This window comes from Sminthopsis crassicaudata, chromosome 1, assembly GCF_048593235.1.
Source record: "Sminthopsis crassicaudata isolate SCR6 chromosome 1, ASM4859323v1, whole genome shotgun sequence".
Classification (NCBI taxonomy): Eukaryota; Metazoa; Chordata; class Mammalia; order Dasyuromorphia; family Dasyuridae; genus Sminthopsis; species Sminthopsis crassicaudata.
The window spans coordinates 534,028,101-534,042,983 of record NC_133617.1 but is presented as its reverse complement, the minus strand read 5'-3'; the positions used below and the strand labels follow the sequence as shown (position 1 = coordinate 534,042,983).

Below are 14,883 nucleotides of genomic sequence, written 5' to 3'. Positions count from 1 at the left end.
TAGACCTAGAAGACTTGAATAACTCAAAAACACTATTGCCATTCTTGTTAATCTATAGTGTGTGTATATTTGTGCATTTTTGTTAATAAGTGAGCTTATATGTTTTGAGCAAGAGATGAATAAATGATTTCATTGATTGGGATCAGCTTAGCACAACTTCTGTCACATAGTAGGTGCTATGCAAATAGTTGTTCCCCTTTGCTTGCCCTTCTTGTTTAGAACCATTTTTTATCTTCATTATGATTATTAATGATAATCAGTAAATTTTGGTATTAAAATCCCCTAATCACCTCCTATTGTGATTTATACATTAAATATCTGAGACCTTCTTCTTCCTCCTATTCTACAGTGTTCTTGCTACACAGATATTAGTGAGGAACAACAGTCCGAGCTTTTAGTTCCTTGATCCAACTAAGTGATGAGAATTATCCCAAAAGTTTTAAGAAAAAGATAGGGGAGGGAAGGAAGGAAAAAAAGTAGGGTAGAGAAGGAAGGAGGGTTAAAATATTGTGCTTACCCCACAACCTTAAGGAGGTTTCATTTTACTTCCTGATACTGTGGACCATTAATACTGTCCATGGGGTTTTATTGGCAGAGATTCTGGAGTAGTTTACCATTTCCTGCTCCAGTGGATTATGACAAAGAAAAATTAAGTGACTCTTCCAGGTCACTTGTTAGTTAAATGTCTCATACTAGATTTGAACTCAGGTCTTCTTGATTCCAGATCCAGTGATCTATCCATTGAAGCATGTTTATATATTATATGGTTGGATGGATTAAGTAGAGTTCTAGGGAAAATATATTGTCACCCCTTTTCAGTAGCAATGTTGACATTGCTATGATTCTTTTTACCATTCCAAGAAATGAAAAGTTGTAGGATGAAGGTTATGCATTCTGGGTAGATGACTAAATTCCTCAGTAGATGTGATTTCTTGATTGAGTGTGATGAAACTAAGTAAGCAGCAGGTTGAAGGAGTTACATTTTATACCCACTAATCAGGATTTCAGGTAGCTAGGTGGCTAGGCTGAGAATTAGGAAGATCTGAGTTCAAATCCAAAAGATAGTTCTTTTCCTTAGGGAGCTCACAGTCTAAGTTGTTAATTATGTAGGTTTGAGAATCTTCAGCTTTCAAGCCTCAGTTTATTCATCTGTAGAAGATAGCAAATTGGAAAGAAGAAAGAGATTTGGATGAGATTATTTAGGCTCTAGCATTCTATTGTTCTGGATACTTTTTTTTATGATGGCTTATTTAATTTTATGTTGCTTTTGCATCAATTTAAGGAGGTGCATGAAGAATTAGACACAACTCAAAGAGATGCATTTCTTTTCAGATATAAATGAAAAGTTTAAGGGATGAAGGGAAAGCTGAGGAGCTTTCTAATACCTTCAATGTTAGGTTTTCATAGTATGACTTAATTGTTTTCTTTGAAGCTCTATGAATTATGATATCAAAATGAAATATATTTTCCATTTTTATATTTCAGTACTCCATTTATTTGAGGCAGCTAGGTGGCACAGTGCATAGAGTGCCAGGCCTGGAATCAGGAATATTCATCTCCCTGAGTTCAAATCTTATTAGAAGTGTGAATTTGGACAAGCCACTAAATCCTATTTGTCTCAGTGAGCTGGAGAAGGAAAGGGCAAACCACTCCAGTATTTTTGCTAAGAAAACACCCCAAAATGGGTGATGAAGAGTCGAATGTGACTGAAATGATGGAATAACTCCATTTCTTATAATTACCTTAAGGTACTTATTTAGAAAAATGCTTTGAAAATAATGTTATATTGAAAATCATAGGTTATCAATATGACCCATGGTTTCATTCAGATTTTTAAAATTCTACCTTAGAAAGAAACACTTATTCCTTTTGCTGGAAATATTATATTTTATTTAATTTGTTCAGGGAATGATAGAAATCTAGGCTTAATTTCCAAATTTGTGCAATTGGAGAAGGGAGGATGGAAAAGAAATTGTACTAATCTCTCAAGTACAAAATATTTTTTTTTTCTTTTTTTCCTAAATTCTGTAGTTTTTGAGATTATGTGACACTTGACTTTTTGGAGGGTACTAACATAATGCAATTTTGCTTTTTAGTGATATGGTTTTTTGGCAAGACTTGTTCTAAAATGGGAAATAGGTGCAGTCAACTTCAATACATAGTTACATACATAACTTAATACATAGTTACATAACTTCTTGAAGGCAGTAATTATCTTTTATATGTTTTGTAAGTTATCTTGCATGTTATTTAATTTATGAAATTCAGATTTCCAGTCAAGATGATGGAGAGGACACACATATCTACTTAAGCTCCGCATTTCCTTTGAAAATAATTTATCTCATGACAAGCCTCAGAATTAGTGCTTGACTGAAAAAAACCACAAATAATTACCAAGAGAAGATATCCTCGAAATTTGCAGGCAAAGGCCTGTTTTTGCTCGAGGGTGGGGACAGTTTTAGATCCAGCACAAACTGAATGCAGGCAGCAGCAGCACAGCAGGCAAAGTGAGGCAGGCAGCTCACAGCTGAGCAGACTGGAGGGGGATGGGGTATGATCCCAGCCATTTCTATGGAGAGAGCTTTAACACAGTGTTGGCTACTTTGCCCTGGCAGCAAGCTAATAGACAAGCAGAAAAGCTAAAAATACAGGGGGTGAAGAAGACTATAACCCCAAAAAGCTAGGCTCTCTGGAGACTTGGCCACACCCATCCAGAGGGACTCAGCATGCTTTCAGAGTCTCAGAGTGCAAACGTAGTGCAACCACTGCTGTCCTGCTAGTGCCTTGCTGCTGCCCCCTACAGTCTGTAGAGGAAGCTCAATAATACCCACCCCCAAAAAAGGCAGATCATTTGGTTTTCTTATTAGTTTGTTTTCTTTGACTCTTCTTTGACAAAATGAGCAAAAAAATTAAAGTGCACTCTTTAACTATTGATAGTTTTTAATGGATAGACAGAAGACTTTAAACCCTGAGGTGACTAAAAACAGACTGTTGCCAGATGAATTCCCAAAGGGAGATATCAGCTGGTCCTCAGCGCACAAGACTCTCATAGGAGAAATTAAAAAGGCTCTCATAAGAGAGCTAGAAGAAAAAGGGGAAAAGGAAAAGGAAACTTGGCAAGAGAGTCTGGATAAGTTATTCTACTCATTTAAAGATAGCATGGATAAAGAAATCAAATCCTTGAAAAACAGAATTAGTGAGTTGGAAAAAGAAAATAGCTTTTTAAAAAGTAAAATTGGCAAAATGGAAAAAAAATTGCATAGAACAAAACAACTCACTTAAAAACTCAATTGGACAATTAGAAAAAGATAAAAAAAGTGAGTGTGAAGAAAATGCTTCATTGAAAATCAGAATCGAACAAATGGAATTGAATAACTCGAGGGGGGGGGAACACCAAGAATCAGTCAAGCAAAACCAAAAAAATGAAACAATGAAAAAAAATGTCAAATACCTTCTTGGGAAAACAACAGACCTGGAAAATAGATCCAGGAGAATTATTGGACTCCCTGAAAAATATGATGAAAAAAAAAAACAACTTAGGCACTATTTTCCAGGAAATTATCAAAGAAAACTATTCAGATGTTATAGAAACAGAAGATAAAATAGAAATTGAAAGAATTCATCGATCACCTACTGAAAGGGATCAAAACCCCAAGAAATATAGTGGCTAAATTCCAGAACCATCAGATGAAGGAAAAAATACTGCAAGCTGCTAGAAAAAATCAATTCAAATGTGGAAGAGCCACAATAAGAATTACCCAGGATCTAGCAACATCCATATTAAAGGATCAAAAGGGCTAGAATCTGATATTCTAAAAGGCTAAGGAACTTGGTATGCAGCAAAAATGAGCATCTTTTTCCAGGGAAGAAGATGGTCATTCAACGAAATAAGTGAATTTCATCTATTTTTGATGAAAAAACTGGAACTAAACAAAAAGTTTGATCTACAAATATAGAACTCGAGAAACCTAAAAAGGTAAAAAGAAATCTTGGGAGCTATATTTCTGCTATAAAGATATATAAAGAGCACATGTATACATTGTTCTAGAGACGAGAAATGGAAAGGAAATTGTACCCAGAAAAGGATAAAATGTGGGTACTACATCTCACACAGAGGCAAAGGAAACCTATTATATCTGAGAGAGAATGGAGAGGGATGAACATAGTTGTATTGTACTGCCATCAGAATTGGCTTCAAGAGAAAAATATTCGAAATATTCAATTTATGGTGAAATTTCTCCTACCTCATTGAAAAGTGGGAGAGGAAAAGTGAAAAGAGAAGGAGTAAGCTAAACTGAAGGGAATACAATAATTGTGAGGAAAAGGGATAACATAGGGGGAGGAACTTTAAGGTGGGAGGAAGGATCCTAAAGAGGTCTGTGAGAAGCAAGTGGTGCTCACAAGTTTAATACTGGGGAGGAGGGGGGGAAGGAGGAAGGAAAGAACACCATAAGCAGGGGTTAACAAGATGGCAAGTAATATAGAATTGGTCATTTTAACCATAAAAGTGAATGGGGTAAACTTCCTCATAAAGAGGAAGCGGTTAACAGACTGGATAAAAGCCAGAATCCTATAATATGTTGTTGCAGGAAACACACCTAAAGTAGGGTAATACTTACAGAGTAAAGGTAAAAGGTTGGAGCAGAATCTACTATACTTCAGGTAAAGTATAAAAAGCAGGGGCAGCCATCCTGATCTCAGATCAAGGAAAAGCAAAAATTGATCTAATTAAAAGAAATAAGGAAGGATACTATATCTTACTAAAGGGTAGCATAGATAATGAAGCAGTTTCAATATTAAACTTATATGCACCTAATAGTGTAGCATTTAAATTCTTAAAAGAGAAATTAAGAGAGTTGCAAGAAGAAATAGACGGCAAAACTATAATAGTGGGAGATCTCAACTTTGCACTCTCAGAATTAGATAAATCAAACCACAAAATAACTAAGAAGTCAATGAGGTAAATAGAATACTAGAAAAATTAGATATGACAGCTCTTTGGAGAAAACTAAATGGAGACAGAAAGGAGTACACTTTATTCTCAGCAGTTCATAGAACCTATACAAAAATTGACCATATATTAGGACACAAAAACCTCAAACTCAAGTGCAATAAGGCAGAAATAGTAAATGCATTCTTTTCAGACCACAATGTAATGAAAATTACATTCAATAAAAAGCCAGGGGAGAATAGACCAAAAAATAATTGGAAACTAAATAAGCTCATACTAAACAATGATTGGGTGAAACAGCAAATCATAGACATAACAATATCACCCAAGAAAATGACAATAATCATACCAAAATGTGTGGGATGAAGCTAAAGCAGTAATAAGGAGAAATTTCATACCTCTAGAAGCCTACTTGCAAAAAATAGAGAAAGAGAAAGTTAATGAATTGGACTTGCAACTAAAAATGCTAGAAAAAGAACAAATTAAAAACTGCCAGTCAAACATTAAAATTCTAAAAAATAAAAGGAGAGAGAAATAAAATTGAAAGTTAAAAAAAAAAACTATTGAATTAATAAAACTAAGAGTTGGTTCTATGAAAAAGCCAACAAAATAGACATACCCTTAGTAAATCTGATTTTAAAAAAGGAAAGAGGAAAATCAAATTGTTAATGTTAAAAATGAAAAGGAAGAACTCACCACTAATGAAGAGGAAATTAGAGCAATAATTAGGAGTTATTTTGTCCAACTTTATGCCAATATATTTGATAACTTAAATGAAATGGAAGAATACCTTCCAAAATATAGCTTGCCCAGATTAACAGAGGAAGAAGTAAATAGTCTAAACAGTTCCATTTTAGAAAAAGAAATAGAACAAGCTATTAACCAACTCCCTAAGAAAAAATTCCCCAGGAGCAGATGGATTTACAAGTGAATTCTACCAAACATTTAAAGAACAATTAATTCCAATGTTATATAAACTATTTGGAAAAAATAGGGATTGAAGGAGTCCTACCAAATTCTTTTTATGACACAGACATGGTACTTATACCTAAACCAGGTAGGTTAAAAACAGAGAAAGAAAATTATAGACCAATCTCCCTAATATTGATGCAAAATATTAGCAAAAAGACTTCAGAAAATCATCCCCAAGATAATACACTATGACCAAGTAGGATTTATACCAGGAATGTAGGGCTGGTTCAATATTAGAAAAACTATTAGCATAATTGACTATATCAATAACCAAATTAACAAAAACCATATTATCTCAGTAGATGCAGGAACAGCATTTGATAAAATCCAACATCCATTCCTAATAACTCTAGAGAGAATAGGAATAAATGGACAATTCCTTAAAATAGGAGCATATATTTAAAACCGTAAGTAAGCATCATATGTAATGGGGATAAACTTTCTCAGTAAAATCAGGAGTGAAACAAGGTTGCCCACTATCACCATTATTATTCAATTTTGTATTAGAAACTTGGTAATAAGAGTAGAGAAAGAGATTAAAGGAATTAGAGTAGGTAATGAGGAAACCAAACTATCACTCTTTGCAGATGATATGATGGTATACTTAGAGAACCCCAGAGATTCTACTAAAAACTATTAGAAATAATTCATAACTTTAACAAAGTTGCAGGATACAAAATAAATCCATATAAATCCTCAGTCAATCAGACTCCCAAGAAATATTTTAATGACCTAGAAAAAATAATAAAATTCATATGGAAGAATAAAAGGTCAATAATTTCAAGACAATTAATGGAAAAAAAAAATCAAACGAAGGTGGCGTAGGTGTACCTGATCTATAACTATATTATAAAGCAGCAGTCACCAAAACCATTTGGTTTTGGCTAAGGAATATATTAGTTGATCAATGGAATAGGTTCACAAGACATAATAGTCAATAACTATAGCAATCTAGTGTTTGACAAACTCGAAGATCCTAACTTTTGGGATGAGAATTCATTATTTGACAAAAACTGCTGGGAAAACTGGAAATTAGTATGGCAGAAATTAGGCATGGACCCATACTTAACACCATATACCAAGATAAGATCAAAATGAGTCCATGATTTATCCATGAAGAACAAGATCATAAACAAATTAGAGGAACATAGGATAGTTTACTTCTCAGTCTTGTGGAGGAGGAAGGAATTTGTGACCAAAGAAGAACTAGATCATTATTGATCACAAAATAGAAAATTTTGATTACATCAAATTGTACAAACAAAACTAATGCAAACAAAATTAGAAGGGAAGCAACAAACTGGGAAAACATTTTTACAGTAAATGTTGTGATAAAGGCCTCATTTCCAAAATATATAGAGAATTGACTCTAATTTATAAGAAATCAAGCCATTCTCCAATTGATAAATGGTCAAATAATATGAACAGACAATTTTCAGATGATGAAATTGAAACTATTTCCACTCATATGAGTGTTCCAAATCACTATTGATCAGAGAAATGCAAATTAAGACAACTCTGAGATACCACTACACATCTGTCAGATTGGCTAAGATGACAGGAACAAATGATGATGAATGTTGGAGGGGCTGTGGGAAAACTGGGACATTGATGCATTGCTGGTGGAGCTGTGAACGAATCCAACCATTTTGGAGAGCAATCTGGAATTATACCCAAAAAGTTATCAAACTATGTATACTTTTTGATCCTGCTACTACTGAACTTATATCCCAAAGAAATACTTAAGAAGGGAAAGGAACCTGTATGTGCCAAAATGTTTGTGGCAGCCCTTTTTGTAGTGGCTAGAAACTGGAAAATAAAACAGTGCCCATCAATCGGAGAATGATTGGGTAAATTGTGGTATATGAGTGTTATGGAATATTATTGTTCTGTAAGAAACGACCAGCAAGATGACTATAGAGAGGCCTGGAGAGACTGACTGATGCTAAGTGAAATGAGCAGAACCAGGAGATCATTATACACATCAACAATGATATTGTATGAGGATGTATTCTGATGGAAGTGGATATCTTCGACAAAGAGAAGATCTAATTCAGTTCCAGTTGATCAGTGATGGACAGAATCAGCTACACTCAGAAAAGGAACACTGGGAAATGAGTGTAAACTGTTTTCATTTTTGTTTTTCTTCCCAGGTTATTTTTACCTTCTGAATCCAATTCTCTCTGTGCAACAAGAGAGCTGTTTGGTTCTGCACACATATATTGTATCTAGGATATATTATGACATATTTAACATGTATAAGACTGCTTGCCATCTAGGAGAGGGCGGTGGAGGGAGGGCAGGGAAAAGTTGGAACAGAAGTGAGTGCAAGGGATAATGTAAAAAATTATCCAGGCATATGTTCTGTCAATAAAAAGTTACAATTAAAAAAAAATTAGTTTAAGCATCTAACAATATTTAATCAAATTTATTTAATCTAAATAATAAATGATAAATAAGTAGTAATAATAATAAACCTAAATAAAATGATAAATTTATTTAATCTAAAGAAAAAAAATTATGAAATTCACTTTCAAATAACAAATTTTAAAAAGACCACTCTGATCTCTTCAGTAGAAATTAGAAACTAGGTGGAAATTTTTTGTGGCTAGCTTGTTTATTACAGAATTTAAATATAATCATTTAGACTTAAAAGTTTATTCAATTCAAAAATTAAGTAGTTAATATTACAATGCATTGTATCCCAAAGAGAGGGACTGCCAAAAATGTAGCCCTTTGCTTTCAAATAAGCAGGTTTTTTTTTTTCCATGTCACTACATCATTTCTTTTAAATGAGGATTTGTCTTGTACACCAGTTTTCAGATTTTTGTGGTGTGAAACCTCTGACTTTAAAGAACTTTGAAATAGCAATCCTAACAAAAGTTGTTTGAATTGATTATTTCACTAATGCTAGTGGCAAGAATATTGTAAGTTTTTTTTTTAAATATGTATATTAATGTGAAGATATTTCTATGCTTATCAAAATGTTCAGTTTTATGTGATAATTTTTTTTAGAATACCATCTAATAAATGATAAGACAATTATGTCATGTGCATTTAATATAGGGCATGTATTAAGACACTTAATACAAGGCTAGTAATTTTTACCTTTGAAATTGCATTCTTAAAGTACTAAATGATATTTAGTACTAAATATGTTACCAAATACCAAAATATATTCTCAAATCTTTATTCCATATCCAACAATATTATAGATAATTTGTTTAGTTGAAAAGAATGTGATTATTTCCTTCCAATTAATTATGTATTTATTATACATAATTACAAATTATAAATTTGTGTCAGACATTGTGCTAAATGTTGGGGAATAACAAGTAAAAAAAACCCAAACAATTCTGTTCTTACATTCTCCTAGGATTCTTTATAATCAGGAGTAGGTGTTAACAAAATAGCTTACCTTCTAAAATGTTTCACAATTTTCATTTTTCACTTTTAAGTACATAATCCAGTATTTGGGGAGATTGTTTCAGTTTATATCACAACATTTCTGCTTAAAAGAAAGGTTTTATATATATGAAACTATTATTGAACTTTTTATGGTAGCAAAGAATTAGAAACAAAGTAGATGGCCATTGTTGGTGGCCAGAAATGATTGTGGTATGTGAAAGTAATTGAATATTATCAGCTAGATGGTGCAATTAGATTACTGGCCCTGGAGTTATGAGGACTTAGACTTCAAATATGGTCTCAGACATTTAACTTGTTCTAGCTGTGTGACCCTAGGCAAGTCACTTAACCCCAATATTTTCCAAAAAGGAGGGAAAAATATTACTGTGCTATTAAAAACAAAACAAAACAAAACAAAACAAAAACAACAAAAAACAAGCCTGTTGAATATGGAAAAGAATAGAAAAACTTGAGAACTAAGGCAAAGTGAAGTTAGACTACAACAGTCTAAATGAAAAGAATACCAAGAAGACAATCAGAAAGTTTGGCCTTAGAGGAGAGACAGGAAAAAGTATGTTTCCCCTACTTATTACAAAAGTGTGCATTTTAGAAAGATGGCTGGGATGAGGAGTGGAAAGTATGCAATACTGCATTTAAGTGAACCCATTTTTAAATATTTTAGTTTTGCAGAACTTTTTTTTTTCTTCCTCTGTATTCTTAGGAGATGGCTTTCTTGGAGGGGTTCGAGGAAAGGATTCAGTGAAAAGTGTAAATAAAAAAACAAATTATATTAATAATATTTTGTTTTTATTTTTTTTAAAGTCAGTTAAGAAATTCTTGGCAACACATGTTAAAATTGAAGCCTTGTGCAGAAGATTAGCCTGACTCCTGAATAAGGATAATATAAAATCATGAAATATTCCACAGTTTTAGAATAAGTTCAGAAAGACACAGATAAGCAGGACAGTAAGTTATATACTTTAAAAAACAAGCAGTATGTAGTATAGATTCATTGTTTCATAAATTCTTATTTTTCACAAATTCTTATTTGTATTTAGAAATGTTTATTTGAATGTTTGTCAAATTCATAATGATAAAAAAAAAACTTTTTAGACATATCAAGGCACATGGGAATATTGATCCTTCACCAACAACCTAGTATGAAACAGTTCCCAATAAGTTTCTCTACCACAAAAGACTGCCAGGAACTTTGGAAGTCATGAATGGGAGAAGGTATAGTAAAAATCAGCACCAGGCAAGAACTCTGTTGAGAGTTAAAGTACCATGGAGCCACCATCAAGGTCTTCTAAGACTTGGCATGTGCCACTTCAAAAAGAAGGGCACTTACAAAAGGTGAAAGAGGCTTAAAATGAAGAAAAACCTACTATCCAAAATAATTAGAACCAAACACTGGTATAAAAAAGAATCCTTAAAGAAATAGAGGGTTTCTGAGAATTCTGGAGATTTGAAAAGACATATTGAAATGGAAAAACAGAAGTCATGAGAAACATTGGAAATATTCAGTTGAAAGGAGTTACACAAATCATCAGCTTCACTCTCTTCCAGAGTCATTGAAGTTGAGTGGCAAAATTAAAGTCAAAACAGCTAATGATGCCCCAGATTATTGTGTATGACCTTGATATCTTCATGTCTGACAAAACTCTAAGCAATCCATAATGCCTGCTTCGACTTTTTTAAAAATTGCACCATCCACATAAGAATAGAAACCAAAAAAGGGAAATGCATAGTTTTGCTCAATCACTATATGTCCCAATCAATAATTAGATATTATACCTAGATTGTAATATAGATACATCTATGTTGTGTATATACAAGTTTTTTTTTTTCCATTTTGCCTCTCCCCCACCCCCACCCCCGAATATAAATAAGCTCAGTGAGGACAAAGACTGATTCAAAATCACAACAGAAATTTAGTTAGAAGAGTCCTCAGAGATCATCTAATCCAAGGAATACCCAAAAGGAATTTCTACTATAGAATACCTGAAAAATGAACTATCCTGTGTTTAAAAGCCTTTTTTGAGGGAGCCTAATCAATTGTTGACTCATACCTAGCACCTATACCAAGATAAGATCAAAATAATTTAGACATAATAAAATAATTTAGATATAATGAGTGATGCAAATTAAAACAAAGGTTTATCTCTCAGGTCTATGGAGAAGGAAGGAATTTGTGGCCAAAGAACTGGAGTACATTATTGAATACAAAATGGATAATTTTGAATATATTAAGTTAAAAAGTTTTTGTATAAACAAAACACAAATAAGATTAAAAAGGAAATAATGAACTGGGGAAAAGTTTTTACATTCAAGGGTTCTGATAAAGACCTCATTTCTAAAATATATAATTGACTCAAATTTATCATATTTATATGACTCAAACCATTCTCTAACTCATAAATGGTCAAAGGATATGAACAGTTTTCAGATAAATTGAAACCACTTCTAGTCATATGAAAAGGTGATCTAAATCACTATTAATCAGACAAATGCAAATTAAGACAGTTCTGAGGTATCATGCTGCACACTCTCAGATTGGCAAAAGTGACAGGAAAAGGTAATGATAAATGTTGCAAGGAATATGGGAAAATTGGGACACTAATACATTGTTAGTGGAGTTGTGAAGTGATTCAACCATTCTGGAGAGCAATTTGGCTATGCATAGCCTTTGATACAGCAGTGTTTCTACTGGGTTTATATCCCAGAGAGATCATAAAGGAGGGGAAGGGACCCACATGAGCAAAAATGTTAGTGACAGCCCTTTTTGTAGTGGCAAGAAACTGGAAACTAAATGGGGATGCCTATCATTTGAAGAATGGCTGAATAAGTTATGATATATGAATGTTATAGAATATTATTGTTCTATTAGAAACTCCAGCTGGTAGTCCTAGTAATTTGTTAATTTCTCCACTCTGGAGATTTTAACACTCCTATAGTTACTGATTTAGAATGCATGGAAGATTTCTTAGTGCATTTCAGGAATATTTTAATTTCTTGGCTAAAGGGGTCCATACATACTAAATACAAGGTAATTTTGGGGAGAAAGATACTGGTAGCTGAGGGAATCAGGAAGAATTTTATGTGGAAGATGACATTTAAACTTAGTTTTGAGGAAAACAAGAAGGTGAAGTACATGCCAAGCACAGGAGACAGAACCAATACCAGTATGAAAATGAGATGAAGCATCATATCTGAAAAGCTAGCTAGGCCACAGTTTACAGTAAAAGTATGTAGGAGTCAATTTCTATAGGATGTTAAAAGCCAGAGAAAGGAGTCTTTTTTTATTCTGAAAGTAATAGGGAACCAATGGAATATTTTGAATAGGAGGAATGATATAGTTATATCTTAAATTTAGCAAAACCACTTTTACATCTAAGGATGGCTTGGTATGAGGAGAGACAAGTCAGGAAGACCAGTTAAGAGTGTATTATATTGGTCCAAACAATTGGACAATTGTCTGATCTAGGATGATGTTCATATGTGTAGAGAGAGGGATTTGAGAGACTTTGTAAATAAAAATACTAAGATTTTAAATTGGTTAGTTATGTAGGATGAGAAAATGAATAGTCAAAGATAATTTAAGGTTAATTGTGTATTTTGGTAATTAGAAAAATCATGTTACTTCAACAGAAAGGATTGTTCAGAAGAGAGGTTTTGCAGGAAAGATAAAGTTTTGTTTTGGAAGGGCTTTTGCATTCTTAAAAAAAGCATTAGATTAAAAATTAGGAGACCTGGGTTTTATTCCCAACTGTGTTGCTTGGGCTTGTTAATTGGGCATGTCACTTTACCATCCTGGGACTCAATTTCCTCATCTATAAAATGGGACTAAATTCTAAAATTAGATATTATTTTGATTCTTCAAATCACAATCCATTATGCTACCTTCCCCAACTGAGTTTTAAATTAAAAACAATTAAAATTAATTTAATTCTGAGAAGTTAAAAGAAGTTTGTAATACATCTGGAAATGATTAGAAGTCTCCTAAGAAGGATTGAAATCATTTTATAAAAACATCTATTTATCTCACTTATCTGACTATATATAATCTCTTTGGATCATTTCAAGGTAGCTGTAGAATTGGGTTAGCATCCCTATTAGGGATTGCCAATGATTGGTGGGGGCGGGGGGGGGAGGGAGAAAGGGAGGAGAGAGAGAGACAAAGAGACAGAAAAAGAAATATTATAGGAGAGTCTGGGAAAGTGTTAGTTTATTGTCAAATGTTAGTAGGACTTTAGTCTACTGAGGAGGAAACAATTAAAATATCTCACCCTGTGGGCCATTGCCAGCAATGACTGTATCAGGTTTCTCAATTTCTTTCTAACAGTCCTATCAGTTTCAATAGGCTTTTTTCGAAATTCTTCATAGGAATTTTTGAGTGGTCAGAAGAGGCAGTCATAATTACTCTTAGTGAGTGAAAAATAAATATGTGTCTGAGTGTATGTGAGTATGTATGCATGTAGTTCTATGTATGTTTTTGTGTGGTGTGTCTATATATACATATATATGTGGAGTGGAATCTGTGTGGTCTGGGGGTGGGTATGAACATATATTTATATATGCTTAGTATAGTCTGTTTGGGGGAGGTGATGGGGATAAAAGGGGAAAAAAAAAAAGAATAAAGTAAAAAGTACATACCAGAGAAGAAAAAGAATAGAAAAGGTGAACATTAATGAATATTTCAGAAATAATGAATTTCTTCTATTATGTAGTCTCTCTTGAAATGAAAATTTATTGTTACATAATTTGAATTCTCCCTGATATTCTGCTGGACACAGGAAATTTTTTTTTTTCCTTTTCTGTTTTTCTCTTCTCTTTTTTCTTATTTTGTATTTGGTTCAATGAATAGGGCTTTTTTTTTTTTTAATGATGAAATCTGATATTTATTAGACCCTTAAAGTTTGGAAAATTGTGTATATGAGTGTATACACACATACACATAAACATATTTCCTAGCAAATAGGTGGCACAGTCAATATAACCTTATGCACACAGTTAGGAAGATTAGCTTTTCTGAGTTTAAATCTGCCTCATACATTTACTAGCTTACCCTGGGCAAATAACATTGGCCTACTTGCTTTAGTTTCCTCTTTGACAAAATGAGCTGGAAAAGAAAATAGCAAACCACACCAGTATCTTTGCCAAGAATACCCCAAATAATGCTCTAAAGAGTTGGACACAAGTGAGAACGACAAAACAACAATAACAGTTTTTGCAGATGAGAAAATTACAATTTAGAGAGTTTGAGATATACTTTTAAATGGCAAAAGTAATGAAGTACGAGATATTGGATTAAATATAGATTTTTTTGACTTCAAACTTTCCTTCTTTTATGCTAGACTGTCTCATTTTTCTTATAATATAGAAAAAATTAGGGGTGGAAAGTCATTTCCTTACATAAACCAAAGCCCCCATATAATTGTGTCTATCAAGTATGGATAATCAGATATCTTACGTGGATTATCTAAAGGTATTTTTCCAAATTGCTACTTAAAAAAAAAAAATCTCTTTGTAGTCAAATAAATTTACTGAAGTCA

The 14,883-nt window shown here is 33.0% G+C and overlaps 1 protein-coding gene across 2 annotated transcripts in view; it reads left to right on the top strand.

Annotated features, from left to right (window-relative positions):
* Window positions 1-14,883, top strand: part of GIN1 (gypsy retrotransposon integrase 1) — a 39,878-nt gene that overhangs the window by 2,563 nt on the left and 22,432 nt on the right. The window lies entirely within an intron of this gene.